General features: G+C 35.8%; 1 protein-coding gene across 1 annotated transcript in view; it reads left to right on the top strand.

Moving 5' to 3' along the window:
* Window positions 1–822: 822 nt before the first annotated feature.
* The window catches only part of LOC129001232 (protein yellow-like), a 47,601-nt gene continuing 33,196 nt past the window's right edge, over window positions 823–15,227 (top strand). Inside the window, exon 1 of the mRNA XM_054428458.1 lies at window positions 823–914. The gene's annotated coding sequence lies outside the window, so the exon portion shown is untranslated. The remainder of the gene's footprint in view (window positions 915–15,227) is intronic.

Here is a 15,227-nt window from a genome sequence, read left to right as displayed (position 1 = left end):
AACATATTTTAATTTGTTCGTGTTACAAGTAGTAAACATTGCAAATAGATTTTATATAACAGAGTGCTGTAAAACATTAAATCTATAGATTTTGTACTTCACTAACTAATTAGGTTACGAATCCACTTTTCAAAAGATGGTTCATTAATACTTTGGCCATGCACGTTATAGAGTTATAAGTTACTTAATGTGTTAGGTTGACAAAATCGTAAACTGGCGCACATTTTATAGTGATTGCTAAAATAATATCTCAAATAATATAATAGGCTACATGTAAATTAAATACGTTTTATGAAATAGAAAAAAATATGTTTTTTATTATCTCAAAGACTTTACATGTATGATCAAAATCTTGACTCTTTGGAATTCGCAATCTACCAGAAGCTGTATTTTTGTGTGGTCCAGAGGGAAGTAATGTCAATGACATCCGAAGAAGAGTGCCTTTTGTCCTTTTCTCGAGATATTGAAGAGTGCAACGAACAGTAGGCTAATATCTTTCACAAGTTTCATGATTTGACAAATTATTCACAACTCACAAACATTTTTCGGTCAAACTGTTCGCAGACATGTCAACTTAGCATATGTTGTATGACAACCCTTCTATGTGACAGTGAAAGAATCGCGTATGATAAAACTACAGTGTCGTGCCGTGATGTGTACCCCCACCCCCTTCTCCCCGAGTGAGAGAGAGCTCCCGTACCCACATACCCACACCCTAGCCAGTGGACATGCCACGGTGCCGGTGACAGTGTAGTGCCATACGTATAGTCCGGAATACACCATGTCGTCGTTCGTGTGGCCAGCCAACTACCACTGGGCAGCGGCACCCCCTCAGCCGCCGAGTGGGCTCAACTCGCCCGCCCTGGCCGCCCAGCCCTTGTACAACGCACCTACTAGACCGCCCCTGGAACATGGTCAGTACTTGAATATTTTGAGAAAATACCCCTTAGTTCACACATAACCGTGATAAGACTATGGTCTGGGTTTAAAGCAATAGTTAGTAAATAAGCGTGATTTTACCAACAACTTGGAGAGGTGAGCCGAATAATAGTACTACTATTTTTATTTTTTGTGTATCTTCTTTGTTTGGGGATGGGATATTTTAAATTGAATTTCTCTGACGCCAACAACACGCCAGGATGCTTAATTTATGGCGACAGGTGAAAGATTTGTATTGACAAAAATCAGCTTGTTCTTTAGCTAGAATCTAATTAAAATTCTACAAAGACAGCTTGGTTCAGTTTTGAACAATCAGAGGACCAACTAATTTTCCTCAGGATCCAATCGGCGACTTCTGATTTCCGTTAAGCATTTCATCCACTAAATTATCTGAGCATATTAGTTGTAGTATTAATAGTCAAAGATATTAGATGAAGAATGCAAGCTATATTACCTTAAAAATTACGTTCTTATAAATACGACCAGTATTGAATTTTTCAAATCTTGGTCGTGGGAGCTGGTTGTGCCGTTTTTTTCCTAGTGTCGAAGTTGTCAAAAAGTTCCACAAACACCCGCTAGGTAACTCTCTAAATGCTGAAAAATAGTGATTTGTGTAACTAGTGGGCGAAGTGGCACTTTGCTGTACACGAGATACCTAAATGTTGCGAGCCGTAGGCGAGTGTGGGAAGTTTCTCGAGTGCAGCAAAGGCAGTTTGCACTCGCGTTAGAGATTATATTTTTTCCTAAAGTTACTATAAAGCATATAAATAATTAGTCTTTCAAACACTGTACAACACGTTTTTAGGCTATATTGAACGAAATGGGAAACGCTGTACCAGCTGACCGTAGTCGTATTATATTTAAGTGTTGCCATATTATTTTCAAGCGTACACATATTACGTGCCTAATAAGAGCACGTGGTTTTGTGTTGTTTAAAAAAGAAACTGTGCGGTAAAAGTAAATAGTGTACGGCAAAAGTAATTAGATGCAGCAATTAGCAACTCTCTGTGATATAATCAGTGCATGGAAGGCCACTTTGTCAGGTGACTGTAGTAAAAATAACATGTAAGTCTAAATGTTAAAAATTCATCTTATATTTTAAGCATTTGTAGTCAGATGAGTTCTTATGTTACAATCCTACTGTTTAACCTCTATGCTTATTTAACTAATATTTAACCATATGATTTTATTTACTTTTCTATAATAATTGAATGAACGAAGTGAATTCTCATACTGGTGTGAAATGCATCTTTATGTTGATCGAAATCTCGAGAATGCCTAAAGTTATAAACTTGATGTGTTGCACAAAGATTCTATACCACTTTATCTTGCGACCATTAGTTGTTTAAAAATATTTATTCCGTAATTATTATAAAATCTTAAAAAAACATTTTTAATTTTGTCCCATAAGATTAACATTATGAGCTACCTTCTTCTTCTTTTTATTTGTTTACATTTTACGACCTACAATTTTGTCGTTTACTTGAGACAAAGAGAACGACTACTCTTTCATCCATAGAGTAACAGTCAAACCGTATTCACATTATAACTCTACAATTTCTAGGATAATAATGTATTTACGAAAATGTGGCAGGAGTTAACAAATTATCTACTAAAATGTATCGCAATTGATTGGAAAATAAATATTTACTTGTTTATTCTACAAGCTACGTTTCTTCAGTAGGCAATACTATATAATAAGTACGACGCGACGGTAAACGATGCCGTGGGTGAAAGTCTACTAACTTATTGTTTCCTAACTTGCTAAAAGTTAAGTGGAATCTTTGACTAATTAATATTAGATAAGATTTCACTATCTAATAATCAATGGTTTTAGTTATTTTCGTTCTGGTTGTTCTTAATTAAATTTCAGTAAGGCCTCGCATCGGTGGCTTTATCTATTCAGTCAGTCATTCAAATGTTGCCCCAAAATATTTAGATAAGTCACTGTACTTTCATATTACTGTATAATGATATAACATAAGTACTAAGACTTTTTTTTATCAAATAAGGTTTTTTTTTCATTTAATATATCTTTTTTTTATCAGTCGTCTCCGTCTGCAGTTCACTCGCTTAGAATCAGAAATGCTGCCTTGCCTTAAGTTAAGTTTAGTCTTAGAACATCCTCCTCAAGGTTTAGTGCATTATTTCTGCTATTGATAATAAGACGGCAACCTAAGTAGGTTTTAAAAGTTTGTGAATATAATCCTATGTATTTAAATTACGTAGGTAAGTAATGCAATCAAACTGCATTTTAGATTCAACTCAAACCTCATTCATTAAGTTAAGGTTAACCTAGAACAAGTAGACTCAGTTCTGACGAAGAGCGGATGAAACTTAGCCAATGGACACAAGACTAGGCAATAGGAAGGAGCTTTCCCGACTTTGGTCAGAATAAGTGATAAATTTTAGTGAGTTTAATATTGAACTCTCACTATGTGTCAACTGAGCTTATGGACCCTTCATCAAGTATTGAACACTAAATACTGTAGGTCAATAAGTGGGAACCTACTGCTTCAAAGAGCTAACTTAGCCCACTTATAATAATGCTGCTAAGGGCCCATAACAAAAGGACTACGCAGATAACCGAAAAGTGAAGATCAAGACGTACGGTACGAGCAGACATAAAATTGGGCTCACAGGTCTTCATTGATTGTACCAAAGGCAGTGGAAGAATGGTGAGACAGACAATCAGAATGCTGAGGTAGATAATCTTAACTTCAAAATATAGCCTAAACAGTATAAACTTTTGAAGGAAGGCGGTGAAGCGACGAAGTGCTGTGTCATGTAAAGTTGTTTTGTGTAAAGTGTGTCTGTTACATTAATTGCCTAGACGGCCGTGTTGCCTAGCCTAGGTATGGCCTGTCAAGTGTTTTGTTAAAAATCTGTGTCTAATGATGTCACAGTACTTATGTTTATTTGTTCATACAACATTCGTGTATAATGTGTTTTTCACCGTCAAAGAATGTAGGCCTACGGTAGAAAGTTTAAACTAAGAAAGGTAGGCCTTAATATAACCCTAACTTACCTAAATAGACCTAAAAAAGTAATGTATCATATCACTTTCTTTTAGCTACTATATCTGTGTCCTTATAGTAGGCCTACTTAGATTAAGTTACCCATCTTCAGGGGAACAGTTTCGCAGAGAACCTAGCCTACGTTAATTTATCAGATGAAATATTTTTGTTTAACTTAATATACCCTATTCGATAACTTATCGTAATCGGTTCACTTTTTGGCGATACAACTTACCGTACCTATTTATCATGTAGGCCAAGGCCTATTTCAACATTGAACAATTTATGCCTAAGATCTTTTTTTAAGGAGACTCTTTACACTGTGTAGCCTACTTTTTAGTTTATAATAGTCCTAATAACAAAGGTAACATTTCTAAAAATCAACATAAATCTTTTGTGTATGATTTGTTAAAGAGATAAATTTTTAAATAGCCTACATAAGTTAGGCTACGGTAAGTTAACTTTGATCTTTTTCATGAGTTTATAAAAAATTAGGCTATTTTTCTTACCTATGTTACCTACTGGGTAAGTTACAGTTCCGCAGAGAACCAACAATAACTTAATTATTTTTTCAAATGAATAACTACTTATCGGTTTGATTTTAACTTAACTTAATATCGTAGGCCTAGGCCTATTGAATTTAAGTTCATCATACATTTACCATATGATATAAATAAAAAAATAACGTTTAAAAAATCCCACTTCAAAGAGCCATAGGTACACCTACCGAGGTAACCAAACATTAAAGAAGTATTTTATTGTTTTATCCTTGGTTGTTTTGCTATTAGGTAGGCCTAGGCCTATTTGTTTTGTTTCTTTTGGGTACACTTCCATATCTGTTGGCACAAACAACCAAATGAGTAATATCGATCGATATATCGAATTAAACAATCGAATAATTAATATTACTCATTCGGTTGTTTGTGCCAAAGATATGAAACTGTACCCTTTCTTTTTAATAGGCCTAACTTATTATTTATTTTTGGTCAATTGTAAGTTAGTCCTAGACAGTAGTTTAGCCTAATTTCTTAAATAGGTATGAACAAAAACCGTACCAACCATAAATCAATTTGATGTTTAGCAACATACGTTGGAAAAAAAGAATTTTTTTAATCGAAAAATTGAATCGGATAAATATTGATATGCATTGTTAAGATTAAATGTATTTAACTTACTCATCAGATAAAATATTTGGCAATTATTTAGTATGTCTACATTGAGAAATGATGTAATTTTTAGATGTTTCCTTACAGTATTTTTCACGCTGATTCCAAAAATGCAATCCGTTTTTGTCGGAAAGATCCCTAAGTGGATGTAAAACGAAGGCTAAAATTACGAATGTAAGGTTCATTTCGCGGTTCGTATGGTAATATGGCGTGGTCTGGACGGGTTCGAATGTGGGCTGAGGACTGAGTGAGCAATGCAGAATTAAATCAATTTGTTTTGAAACTAAAAAATCAGCTCTTAGTTAGGCATGTGGGGAAGGTAGGTTGGATTTTATGTGAATTTGTGACTGTATTAAGTGTTTTGAAGTTAGGTTTGATTAGGAAGGTAAAGTTTGGGTTATAACGAACCGGCTCATTAATTTATGCTACCTCCAGACTGTCTTTGCACAATTGAAATAGTGGTTGAAATACAATGAAATAACAATATAAAAAATGCTTGCAAATAAAACAAATTGAAATATTAATCTTGTTATTTTTACCTTAAATTCAATTTCCATAGGTAGGCCTACAGTACTTTATTTGTTTCTATATACAGGCTTCTATTCTTCTGGTAACATGGTTCTACAGGTTAAAATACTTAAATAATAACATTGTTATGCATTTTAAATAGTAGGCCTAACATTGTTTTGCATCTTCCCTTAAGAAGGAGTTCCAGATTACTTATAAAGAAAATTATTTTTATAAAATAAAAAAGAATATAAGATGTTTTAACATTAAAACCTAATGAACTATGCATTAAAATTTCAATAAAAATTAAAAAGTGAAAAAGTTGTTAGTAAAAGTTTCGAACATGCCCGACCGGGATTTGAACCAGGGACTCCAGCATTGAACTCCGATCACTTAGCCACTACACCACGGCCACTTCTAATCACGTATTGTAACGAAAGCCATTACGAATACGAGAATCTAGGTCTCGTAATTGTAAGATAACATTTCCCAAAAATTGTCTTGCTCGGTAGAACTTTTACCAAACGAAATTCGACTGACTACAACAGTTCCTACAGATTTAATCATTTATTGATCTCATAGGCCTATCTATCATAAGTACTTTAATACTTTTTTTAATGGTCCTTTACTTATGCTAAAACAAATGGTTGGCAACCATATGACACAAAAACAACATTGATTGTGAAAGGCCTACAATAAACAACACTCTACAAATTAAAACTATTTTTTTTACTCATGCGTTAATTTAGTTAAAGTTTTTTTCATTTTCTCTTTCAATGGTTACTATCTTTTTTAGGCTTGGATTTTATATGAGAATAAAGTGTGAATAACATAAAATGTTAGTTTGTCTCTTAAAACACAAATTTTACCAATTTCATATTCCATATCTGGTCAGATCTGTGATGCCAGATCTGAACTAATTCCATATCTGGTTAGATATGGGTGCCAGATCTGGAATATGTCCAGATATGTCATCCCAGATCTGGCCAGATATAGAATCCAGATCTGGGACCAGTCCACTTTCCCATAAGGGTTACTAACACCATTTTATGGCATCAAACTATTGAATATTATTCATAAGAATTCTGAATTAACCACAGTACTCAAATTGCCATTCGCGATAGACCTAGGGTACTCTTGCTCTAGCTTTTATAATTAACATTATTAATTCAATTTATGATAGGGCCAAGGGCCATCACATAAGGTTTAAAATCTTGTAAATTTTATGTTTTTTTAAAACTTTTATGGTTGATATATGGGATAAAGTCTTATTGTTATTCAGTGCTCGATTTTGGGGGGAATGCAGTGAAACGGAGTTCCGGTAGCCTACCTCTCTTTCAGAAAGATAAAAATATTTGCATAAATAGTTACCTACATAAATAGACATTTCATTACATTTCATTTGACTTCAGTTAAAAAAGGTAGCCTTAAAAAAACTTGAAATGAATGATGAACGGTTTGCTGAATATAAGAAAGAATGGTATAAATATTAATAATTCTCTCAATGCACCGTAACAACGTGGTTACAACGAGGTTTTTACCAAAACGTTTGCCGAAATCTTTAAAATTTGAATTCAAGGGATTTTGTGGGTAATCAAGACTTGATTCCGGCTAATTCCGGGGATTACCACCGGATTTTGCGGGTAAAATGAGCAAGTTGTGTTGGCAACGCTGGTCATCACTGCCACTGCCTGCCACTTTCGCCGCACGAACTTGCGGCGGGCCGCAGAGGCAGGGTTAAGGGGCACCAAAGACTGAAGACAGATTATATATTATGGTAGCCTACATGGAATTGTCTTCGTTCATTCTCATACGCGACTTCGGAGTGTACTCCTAGTATTATTCTTGTATTAGTGTCTTGATTAAAACAGTTTAGTTTCTTTTGATCTTTTAATTTCTTATTTAAATAAGAAATAGAACATGGCGCAGTCGAATGAAGAACCCGTATCCCTAAACATTAAGCCTCCTGAAGCCTTTTCCTTCAACCCTCAGGACTGGAAGACATGGAAGACTCGTTTTGAGAGGTATTATTCCCTTAATAATTTAGCTCTACATTCTGGAAAGCATCAGATTGACATGCTTATCTACTGTATGGGGGAAAAGGGAGAGGACATACTTAATTCATTCAGTTTAAATGACAATGACAAATCTAATTTCAAAGCTGTTATACAGAAGTTTGACGATCATTTCCTTCCTAAAAAGAACTTAATTTTTGAACGGGCTAGGTTTCTAAAACTTACACAAGGTTCCATGCCGATTGAGAACTTTATCACAGACCTTCACAATCATGCAAAAAACTGTGATTGGGGTCAAATTGAAGAGGAGATGATTCTGATGGTTTTGATTATTGGTATGCGGGACGAAACACTAAGTGATCGTCTTCAACTTGAACCCGAATTAAAACTAAACACAGCTATAAACACTATCCGTAGATCTGAAGAACTATCAAGACAGAAACAAACTCTTAACTTGACTGACATAGCATTAATAAATAAAAATACTCAACATTTAATTAAGACAAACATTATTCCCAATAAATCAAACAATGATCAAAATTTTAAGCGGATTAATGACAATAAAAGCCTGTCCCATGTCGAAAAGAGATGTTTTTGGTGTGGTTCGACAGTTTTACACAAAAAATTCAACTGTCCAGCTAAACAATACAAATGTGGGTTTTGTAAAAAAGTTGGTCATTTTCCAAATGTTTGCAAATCAAACAAAGTCAGTCAAATTGAATATGATGATACTGACCTTGAAACACCCATTGAAAATGTTTGCTCGCAGTACATAGACCCTCAAACATTCATTGGCATTGTAGGAAAAAACTTGCGTGATGATCCATGGTCTGTAGTGTTAAATATGAATGACAGTGATGATGTTCTTTTCAAAATTGATACAGGAGCAGACGTAACGATTTTGCCTTCCGACATTAAACTGAATAAGAAAATCAGGCTCACTCCCACATCCAAAACATTTAGTGGTGCAAATGGTCAAGCTCTGTCAATTTTAGGAACTGCTACTGTAAAATTATCACATAAACAAAAAACATGTTATGAGACTATATATGTTTCTAAGGGCACTTCCCAGCCACTTCTAGGTAAACCTGCAATAACAAGTTTGCAGTTACTTGCTCGAATCAACGAAATACAGCCATCCAGTAATGACTGGTATGACAGACACCCCAAACTGTTTGAAGGCTTAGGTTCCATTGATGTCAAATACAAAGTAGAACTGAAAAATAACGCCAATCCATTTGCAATCAACACGCCTCGTCGGATTCCTCTTCCTCTTTGGGAATCTACTAAAGAAGAGCTTGAAAGAATGGTGTCAATGGGGGTGATCGCTGAGGTACACCATGCCACAGACTGGTGCTCTCCAATGGTTGTTGTGCCAAAGAAGGACTCTAACAAAGTTCGCATTTGTGTAGATCTTACTAAATTAAACAGATGCGTCAAACGAAGATACTATCCTATTCAACCCATCGACATAACACTTGCCCAAATCTCAGAAGCAAAATGCTATTCTAAATTGGATGCTAATAACGGATTCTGGCAGATCACATTGGACGAAGAATCCCAAGATTTGACAACGTTCCTGACACCGTTTGGACGTTTTAAATTTCTGAAACTACCCTTTGGAATAACATCTGCACCAGAAGTGTTCCAAGAATGCGTGAATCGAACCCTTAAAGGTCAAATGAATGCACTTGCGCATATGGACGACATAATTGTTTGGGGGAAAACTCAACAAGAACATGACTATTTCTTAGAAGAAGTACTTACCAAACTTGAAGGTGCTGGCTTCACCCTAAACAAAGACAAATGCTTGTTCTCTCAAACCTCGCTAACCTACTTAGGTCACCATTTATCTGAATCAGGAATCAAAGTCGATGAGACCAAAGTCGAAGCTATACGAAAAATGGTTCCTCCAACAGATATTTTAGGAGTTCAAAGGTTACTTGGTATGGTGAACTTCATTGGCAAATACATACCTAATAAAAGCCGGTTACTAAAACCCATTACCGACCTACTAAGTAGAAAAAACGAATGGTGTTGGGGTTTTGAACAACAAAAAGCATTCGATGAATTGAAAGAATTATTGGCTTCTCCACCTCAACTTGCATTCTATGATAAAAATAAACCGACTATGATTTCTGCTGACTCTTCTACACAAGGCCTGGGTGGAGTACTTTTACAACAACAATCAGATGGGAATTGGAAGCCTATTTCTTATATTTCACGCACTCTGAGCGAAACTGAACGAAACTACTCTAACATTGAACGAGAAGCTCTATCATTAACATGGAGCTGTGACAAGTTTAAAGACTACATTGTGGGCAAGCACATCACGCTAGAAACAGATCACAAACCTTTGGTAAGTATTTTGACTACTAAAGAGATCAATGATATGACTCCCCGTCTTCAAAGACTAAGACTTCGTCTGATGAGATATTCCTACAATGTGACATACACTCCTGGCAAACATTTAGCCAATGCTGATTGTCTCTCAAGAAGTCCTGTAGCAGCTAATGAGAGTTATGATTTAGATGAGGAAGTTGAACTGGCCATCCACACAGTAACAAGAAACATTGCCTATGTAACTGACATGGTTCTTGATAGAATTGCATCGGCACAGCGGGCTAGCTCAGAACTCAGGGTAATTAAATCTTACTGCTCAACTGAATGGCCTGATAAAACTAAGATTCCCGATAATCTTAAGCCATACTTCACAGTTCGGGATGAAATCTCTTTTTGTGACGGACTATTGCTTAGAGGAGAACGTCTCATAATCCCGACAACTCTTAGACAAGAAATGTTGACAAGAATACATACAGGCCACCTAGGCATAACGAAATGTCGACTTAGAGCCAACAATAGTATGTGGTGGCCAGGAATGTCACTTGACATTGAGAAATTTGTTAATGATTGTCCCAAATGTACTGAACATAGAACACAACATCATGAACCCCTTTTGCAGGGCCGGATTTCCCAATAGGCCCGGTAGGCCCGGGCCTATGGGCGCAAGGTCCCAGAGGGCGCACGGCCAAGAGGAATTTTTTTTATAGGCTATCTAAAAATAAAAATAAATAGTCATAGTTGATAAAAAAACTTCCGAATTTCATAAGAAGAAATTATTGTTATGAAATTTAAAATATTTTTCAGAATTACGCATCAATTTCGTTACAAAATTGCTAACGAACATTGGTTATACGGGAGTAGGCTGTAGGGATGTTGACGTTGACGAGCGCCCAAGGGTTAACGCATCGTATTGCCACTGCACTGGGCCACTATGCTGGCTCGGCTTGCTCAGGCTCGGGCTCGGCACTACTGATCATAGTGATTAGGGGCGCAAGCGTGCTAGACATTGTTACCACCCTCACTTCACAAAACAAAAGTTATTAACTTATCTTTTGATTAGTTTACAACAATCTGCAGGATCAAGTTAAAATATATAATACGTTGTGTTGAATATTAAAACGATTAATTTACGTTTAAATTTAACGAAAAAATATTAATCTCAGTTTGCATTAGATTTTAAAAACATTCAATACCCTCCAAATCACCATTAATGCTGTCATTTTCTCCTCAGACCTAAGGATCGGTATGGTTGGCAGGAGTATTGCTCTGTTTTGCTTTGGAAATATAACCTAGATACAGTACGACCATAGATTATATATAACTCAAGTCGACTTCTTATGACATTGTTAATTCAAAATTTGTTCATGTTTAGTTCATGTTGGTGATACTGGACGTTAGTTTTGACGTAAATTTTCTATTTTAATTTTCTTTCTACTTTTTTTAGGGTTAGTTCTATGATGTGTGTTTTAATTTCTTGTAATATAAACAGGAGACGATTGTTGATGATTAGATCGTTTTATTTTGGATAAACTAGGTTTAAACATAGGTAAAACATACTCCTTAAATAACAAGAATTGTTTTCAGCTAATCCAAAATTATGACAAATCTACTAAAGGAGTAGCCTATGTTTAATCTATGGTATCACATACTGTATGGAGTTCAGGTTTTTGGGCCTGGAATTGGAATCAATGGCCATGTTTTTTTTTTTCAGGAATTCTCGGTGGTTTGTGTTGTTTTGTTTCAGTCCCACGGGCACGGCCACAAACGTGAGCATTTATTAAAAGCATAAAATTGCCAACAGTGTTTAAGACGGCATTTCGTTAAGGCTAAACAATCGATAAAAAAAACTTGCAATGATTCCGGCGAGGAGTGGTATTCAAGCAATTAACTTAGGCCTATGGGCGTGATATAGTTTTTAATAAAGGTTTGAAGGAAAGTAACTGTGACCAGACTAGGGGGCGGAAAATTATTTGGGCCTAGGGGCGCAAAAATGCTAAATCCGGCCCTGCCCTTTTGCCCAGTGAGCTTCCATCTCGTCCTTGGGAAAAGGCAGCGATTGATCTCTTTAAACTTGAAGGAACATGGTTCGTAGTAATCACTGACTGTTTTTCACGTTATTTTGAAATAGCTACATTAAAGAACCTGTCAACTGCTGAAATAATTGAAAAATGCAAATCTGTATTCTGCCGTCACGGTATACCAATTGAGCTACGATCTGATTGTGGTACACAGTTTGCTACCAGATACACTGGTCTTGAAAACTCTGAATTCAAAAAGTTTGCTCAAAGCTATAACTTTAAACTTGTGACAAGCAGTCCAAGCTACCACCAAAGTAACGGTGCAGCTGAAGCTGCAGTCAAAATAGCGAAGAGTGTACTAAAGAAAAACAAAGACGACCCATATTTAGCCCTCCTAACCTACCGCAATACACCTCTATCCACAAGTGGATACAGTCCTGCTCAGCTAATATACAACAGACCACTGCGAGATAACCTGCCTGTTTTACCTAAAAAACTTGAAATCAAACCCGATCTCTCTCAACTAAAGGAAAAAGAAGATACTTACAAAGCATCTTACAAGAGAAACTACGATAGGCGCTACGCTACAAAAGAACTTCCATCGCTGCCTGTAGGTAAGAAAGTATGGATCCAAGACCTAAAAAGAGATGGTATTATTATCAGCTTAGGACAAGAGCCAAGGTCATACTGGGTTAAGACAGGAAACACTACGTTGAGAAGGAATCGACACCACCTTTTGCCTTACAAAGGTAATACAACCAAACCGAACAATCCTATTCCTTTATCCATCAAAGATACAACGTCAGATCCTCTGCCATTTACTACTGTTACTCAAAACAACTCTTCCCTATCAAATACTGCTGAAAGAACAACTACTACACCATCTAGAATAACTCAAGATAAAAGTAAACCTTTTTCACGATCAACTACTCCCAATCAAGAAGCTGCAATAAAACAATCATCAAGAGGCAGAATTATAAGACCTACGAAACGTTTTCCTGACTAAACTCTGAAAAGAAACTCAAAGGGAAAGATGTTTAACCTCTATGCTTATTTAACTAATATTTAACCATATGATTTTATTTACTTTTCTATAATAATATTATTCTTGTATTAGTGTCTTGATTAAAACAGTTTAGTTTCTTTTGATCTTTTAATTTCTTATTTAAATAAGAAATAGAACACCTACTAAATAAAAATTACCTACTAAAATTACAATTTAGTAGTCATTAAAAAACAGATGTCGAGTATGGCAATAGTGCTACTATAGTAGTCGTTGATTTCCACTGGACGGAACTACTGTTCAGTAAGTACTGTACAGCGGGTAGTCAGTTGCACTGTTTGATGGCGCATTGAAAGCACAACGATAAAGAGAATTGTAGAGTATAACCACAGGTATAGCTCTCGCCAAGCAAAACGAGCTATTGCAGAACTAGAGTTTATATTTTTACGAGCTTATCTTGCATCAACAAGTAAACCTAGATCAACACAATACCAAGTATGGGTACGTAGCTTCATATTTTGACAGACATATGACTGAAATTGAATGTGGGGAAATGAGAGTATTATTTAGCTTTGTTAAGCCGGTCAGTTGATTCTGTAGCCAATCTTCTTACGATGGTGTCACAGACTAAATAATCAAAAGCTGTATATAAACTATACTACATGCAGAGTGTTTACCCTGTACCTTTTTTAAGTAAGTTTAAGTTTTTCATAAATATGAACCCTGTCTCTGAGAGTGAACTGAGGCACTTGAATGATGACTATACATGTTTTCTCTTATTTTAAATACATTTTACAGTGTGACGTTAAAGTGGTCTTTGGTAACAGTAGGAGAACAAGCAATAGTTTACAAGTTCCTTTTAAGTCGCATTGTCAAGTAAGTAAAATAATAAGAAATGAATAAACAACTTTGAATCCTCCTACAGTATTCATATTCCAGACATAAACCTAACAGTAACAAATTAAGAATCTCATCAACTGATCTGGAGCAAAACGACGCAAAACGCAAAACTTGATGGGCAACAGTAAAGAGCCGATGAAGTAATTCCCTGCCGACGATAAATTAGAAAATGTCATATAATGATGGTAAAGTGCTTACCGTTTACTTCAGTCGAATTTACTCTCTACTTGACGTGCCTATGTATGTAACGTGTAAACAGTCTTGAGTCGATTTTAAAATGTCTAACATTGCTCCCAAGCTTCGTACAACTCTCTCGACCCACAATATACGGGTTTAGAACTCTTGCAATCCTCTTGTAATTAAAGTAAACTGCGCATTTATTTTTTGCAATAAATAGTATACTAGAAGACCACTTACAGTTTCTTATCTTATATTGTTGCTATGGAAAAGTTAGTAATCCTGACATACAATCAATGTTTTGTCGACCACTGCAAATTCACACAACTGACCAAAACCCGTTATTGATTTCACTTTTCAAGGTTAAGTACAAAGTATTTGATTGATAATAAACAGAACTTTAGACTAACGGTAACAAGACTTGACTTTTTTTGTAAAAAGGTGTCCTCCACTGTTATTCACGCGCTGAAAAATGCAACGACTCGTACCTTTTCAACTGGCCAAATCACTCACGTTTCCACACTTGGACTACTCGTCTACTGCAATGCTGAGATGACTGAGTTATACTCTTCTACCACAAAATTACATGTTCGATCTTCTTTTACTTGGGTTCTTTAAAGTTTTTGACATGGTGACCACACCCTATTTAATATATTGAATTTAAGAAAACAGAACATATCCTATACCTGTATACTTATTCAGAAATATTTCTGAATAAAAAAGATTTTCAGGAAGAATTTTAAATTTTGGCGGGAAAGATGCGGAAGGGATACTTGCTTTGCTCTACCAAGCTACACACATCTCATTACAGGCCAACTGTTAGTAATAAATCATTTTTTAACAGTGTGCTAGCCACGGAACTTCTTACCTAACCCTATTAGGTCCAAAGAGACCCTGTTCCTTTCGTGTCGTGATGGCGTGGTTATGCCTACTGCCTGTTTGTAGAAGAGAGTGGATTTGTGTTTATCTATTCTCCGGTGGTGATTCTAAAACAATGACATGATAAGGAGGTTTTGTATAAGAAGCATCTGATCTTAGTCAGTAACAAAGCTACACAGATTAGATTGCATCTTAGCGACGCCGACATACAGGATGCGTATGATAAGGTGAAAATAAAAATGTCGAGTGAATTAGATGACATC

This window comes from Macrosteles quadrilineatus, unplaced genomic scaffold (genome assembly GCF_028750875.1).
Source record: "Macrosteles quadrilineatus isolate MER2022 unplaced genomic scaffold, UCM_ALF_1.0 Scaffold_8__2_contigs__length_117827958, whole genome shotgun sequence".
Classification (NCBI taxonomy): Eukaryota; Metazoa; Arthropoda; class Insecta; order Hemiptera; family Cicadellidae; genus Macrosteles; species Macrosteles quadrilineatus.
This window is presented reverse-complemented; position numbering and strand designations above follow the sequence as displayed.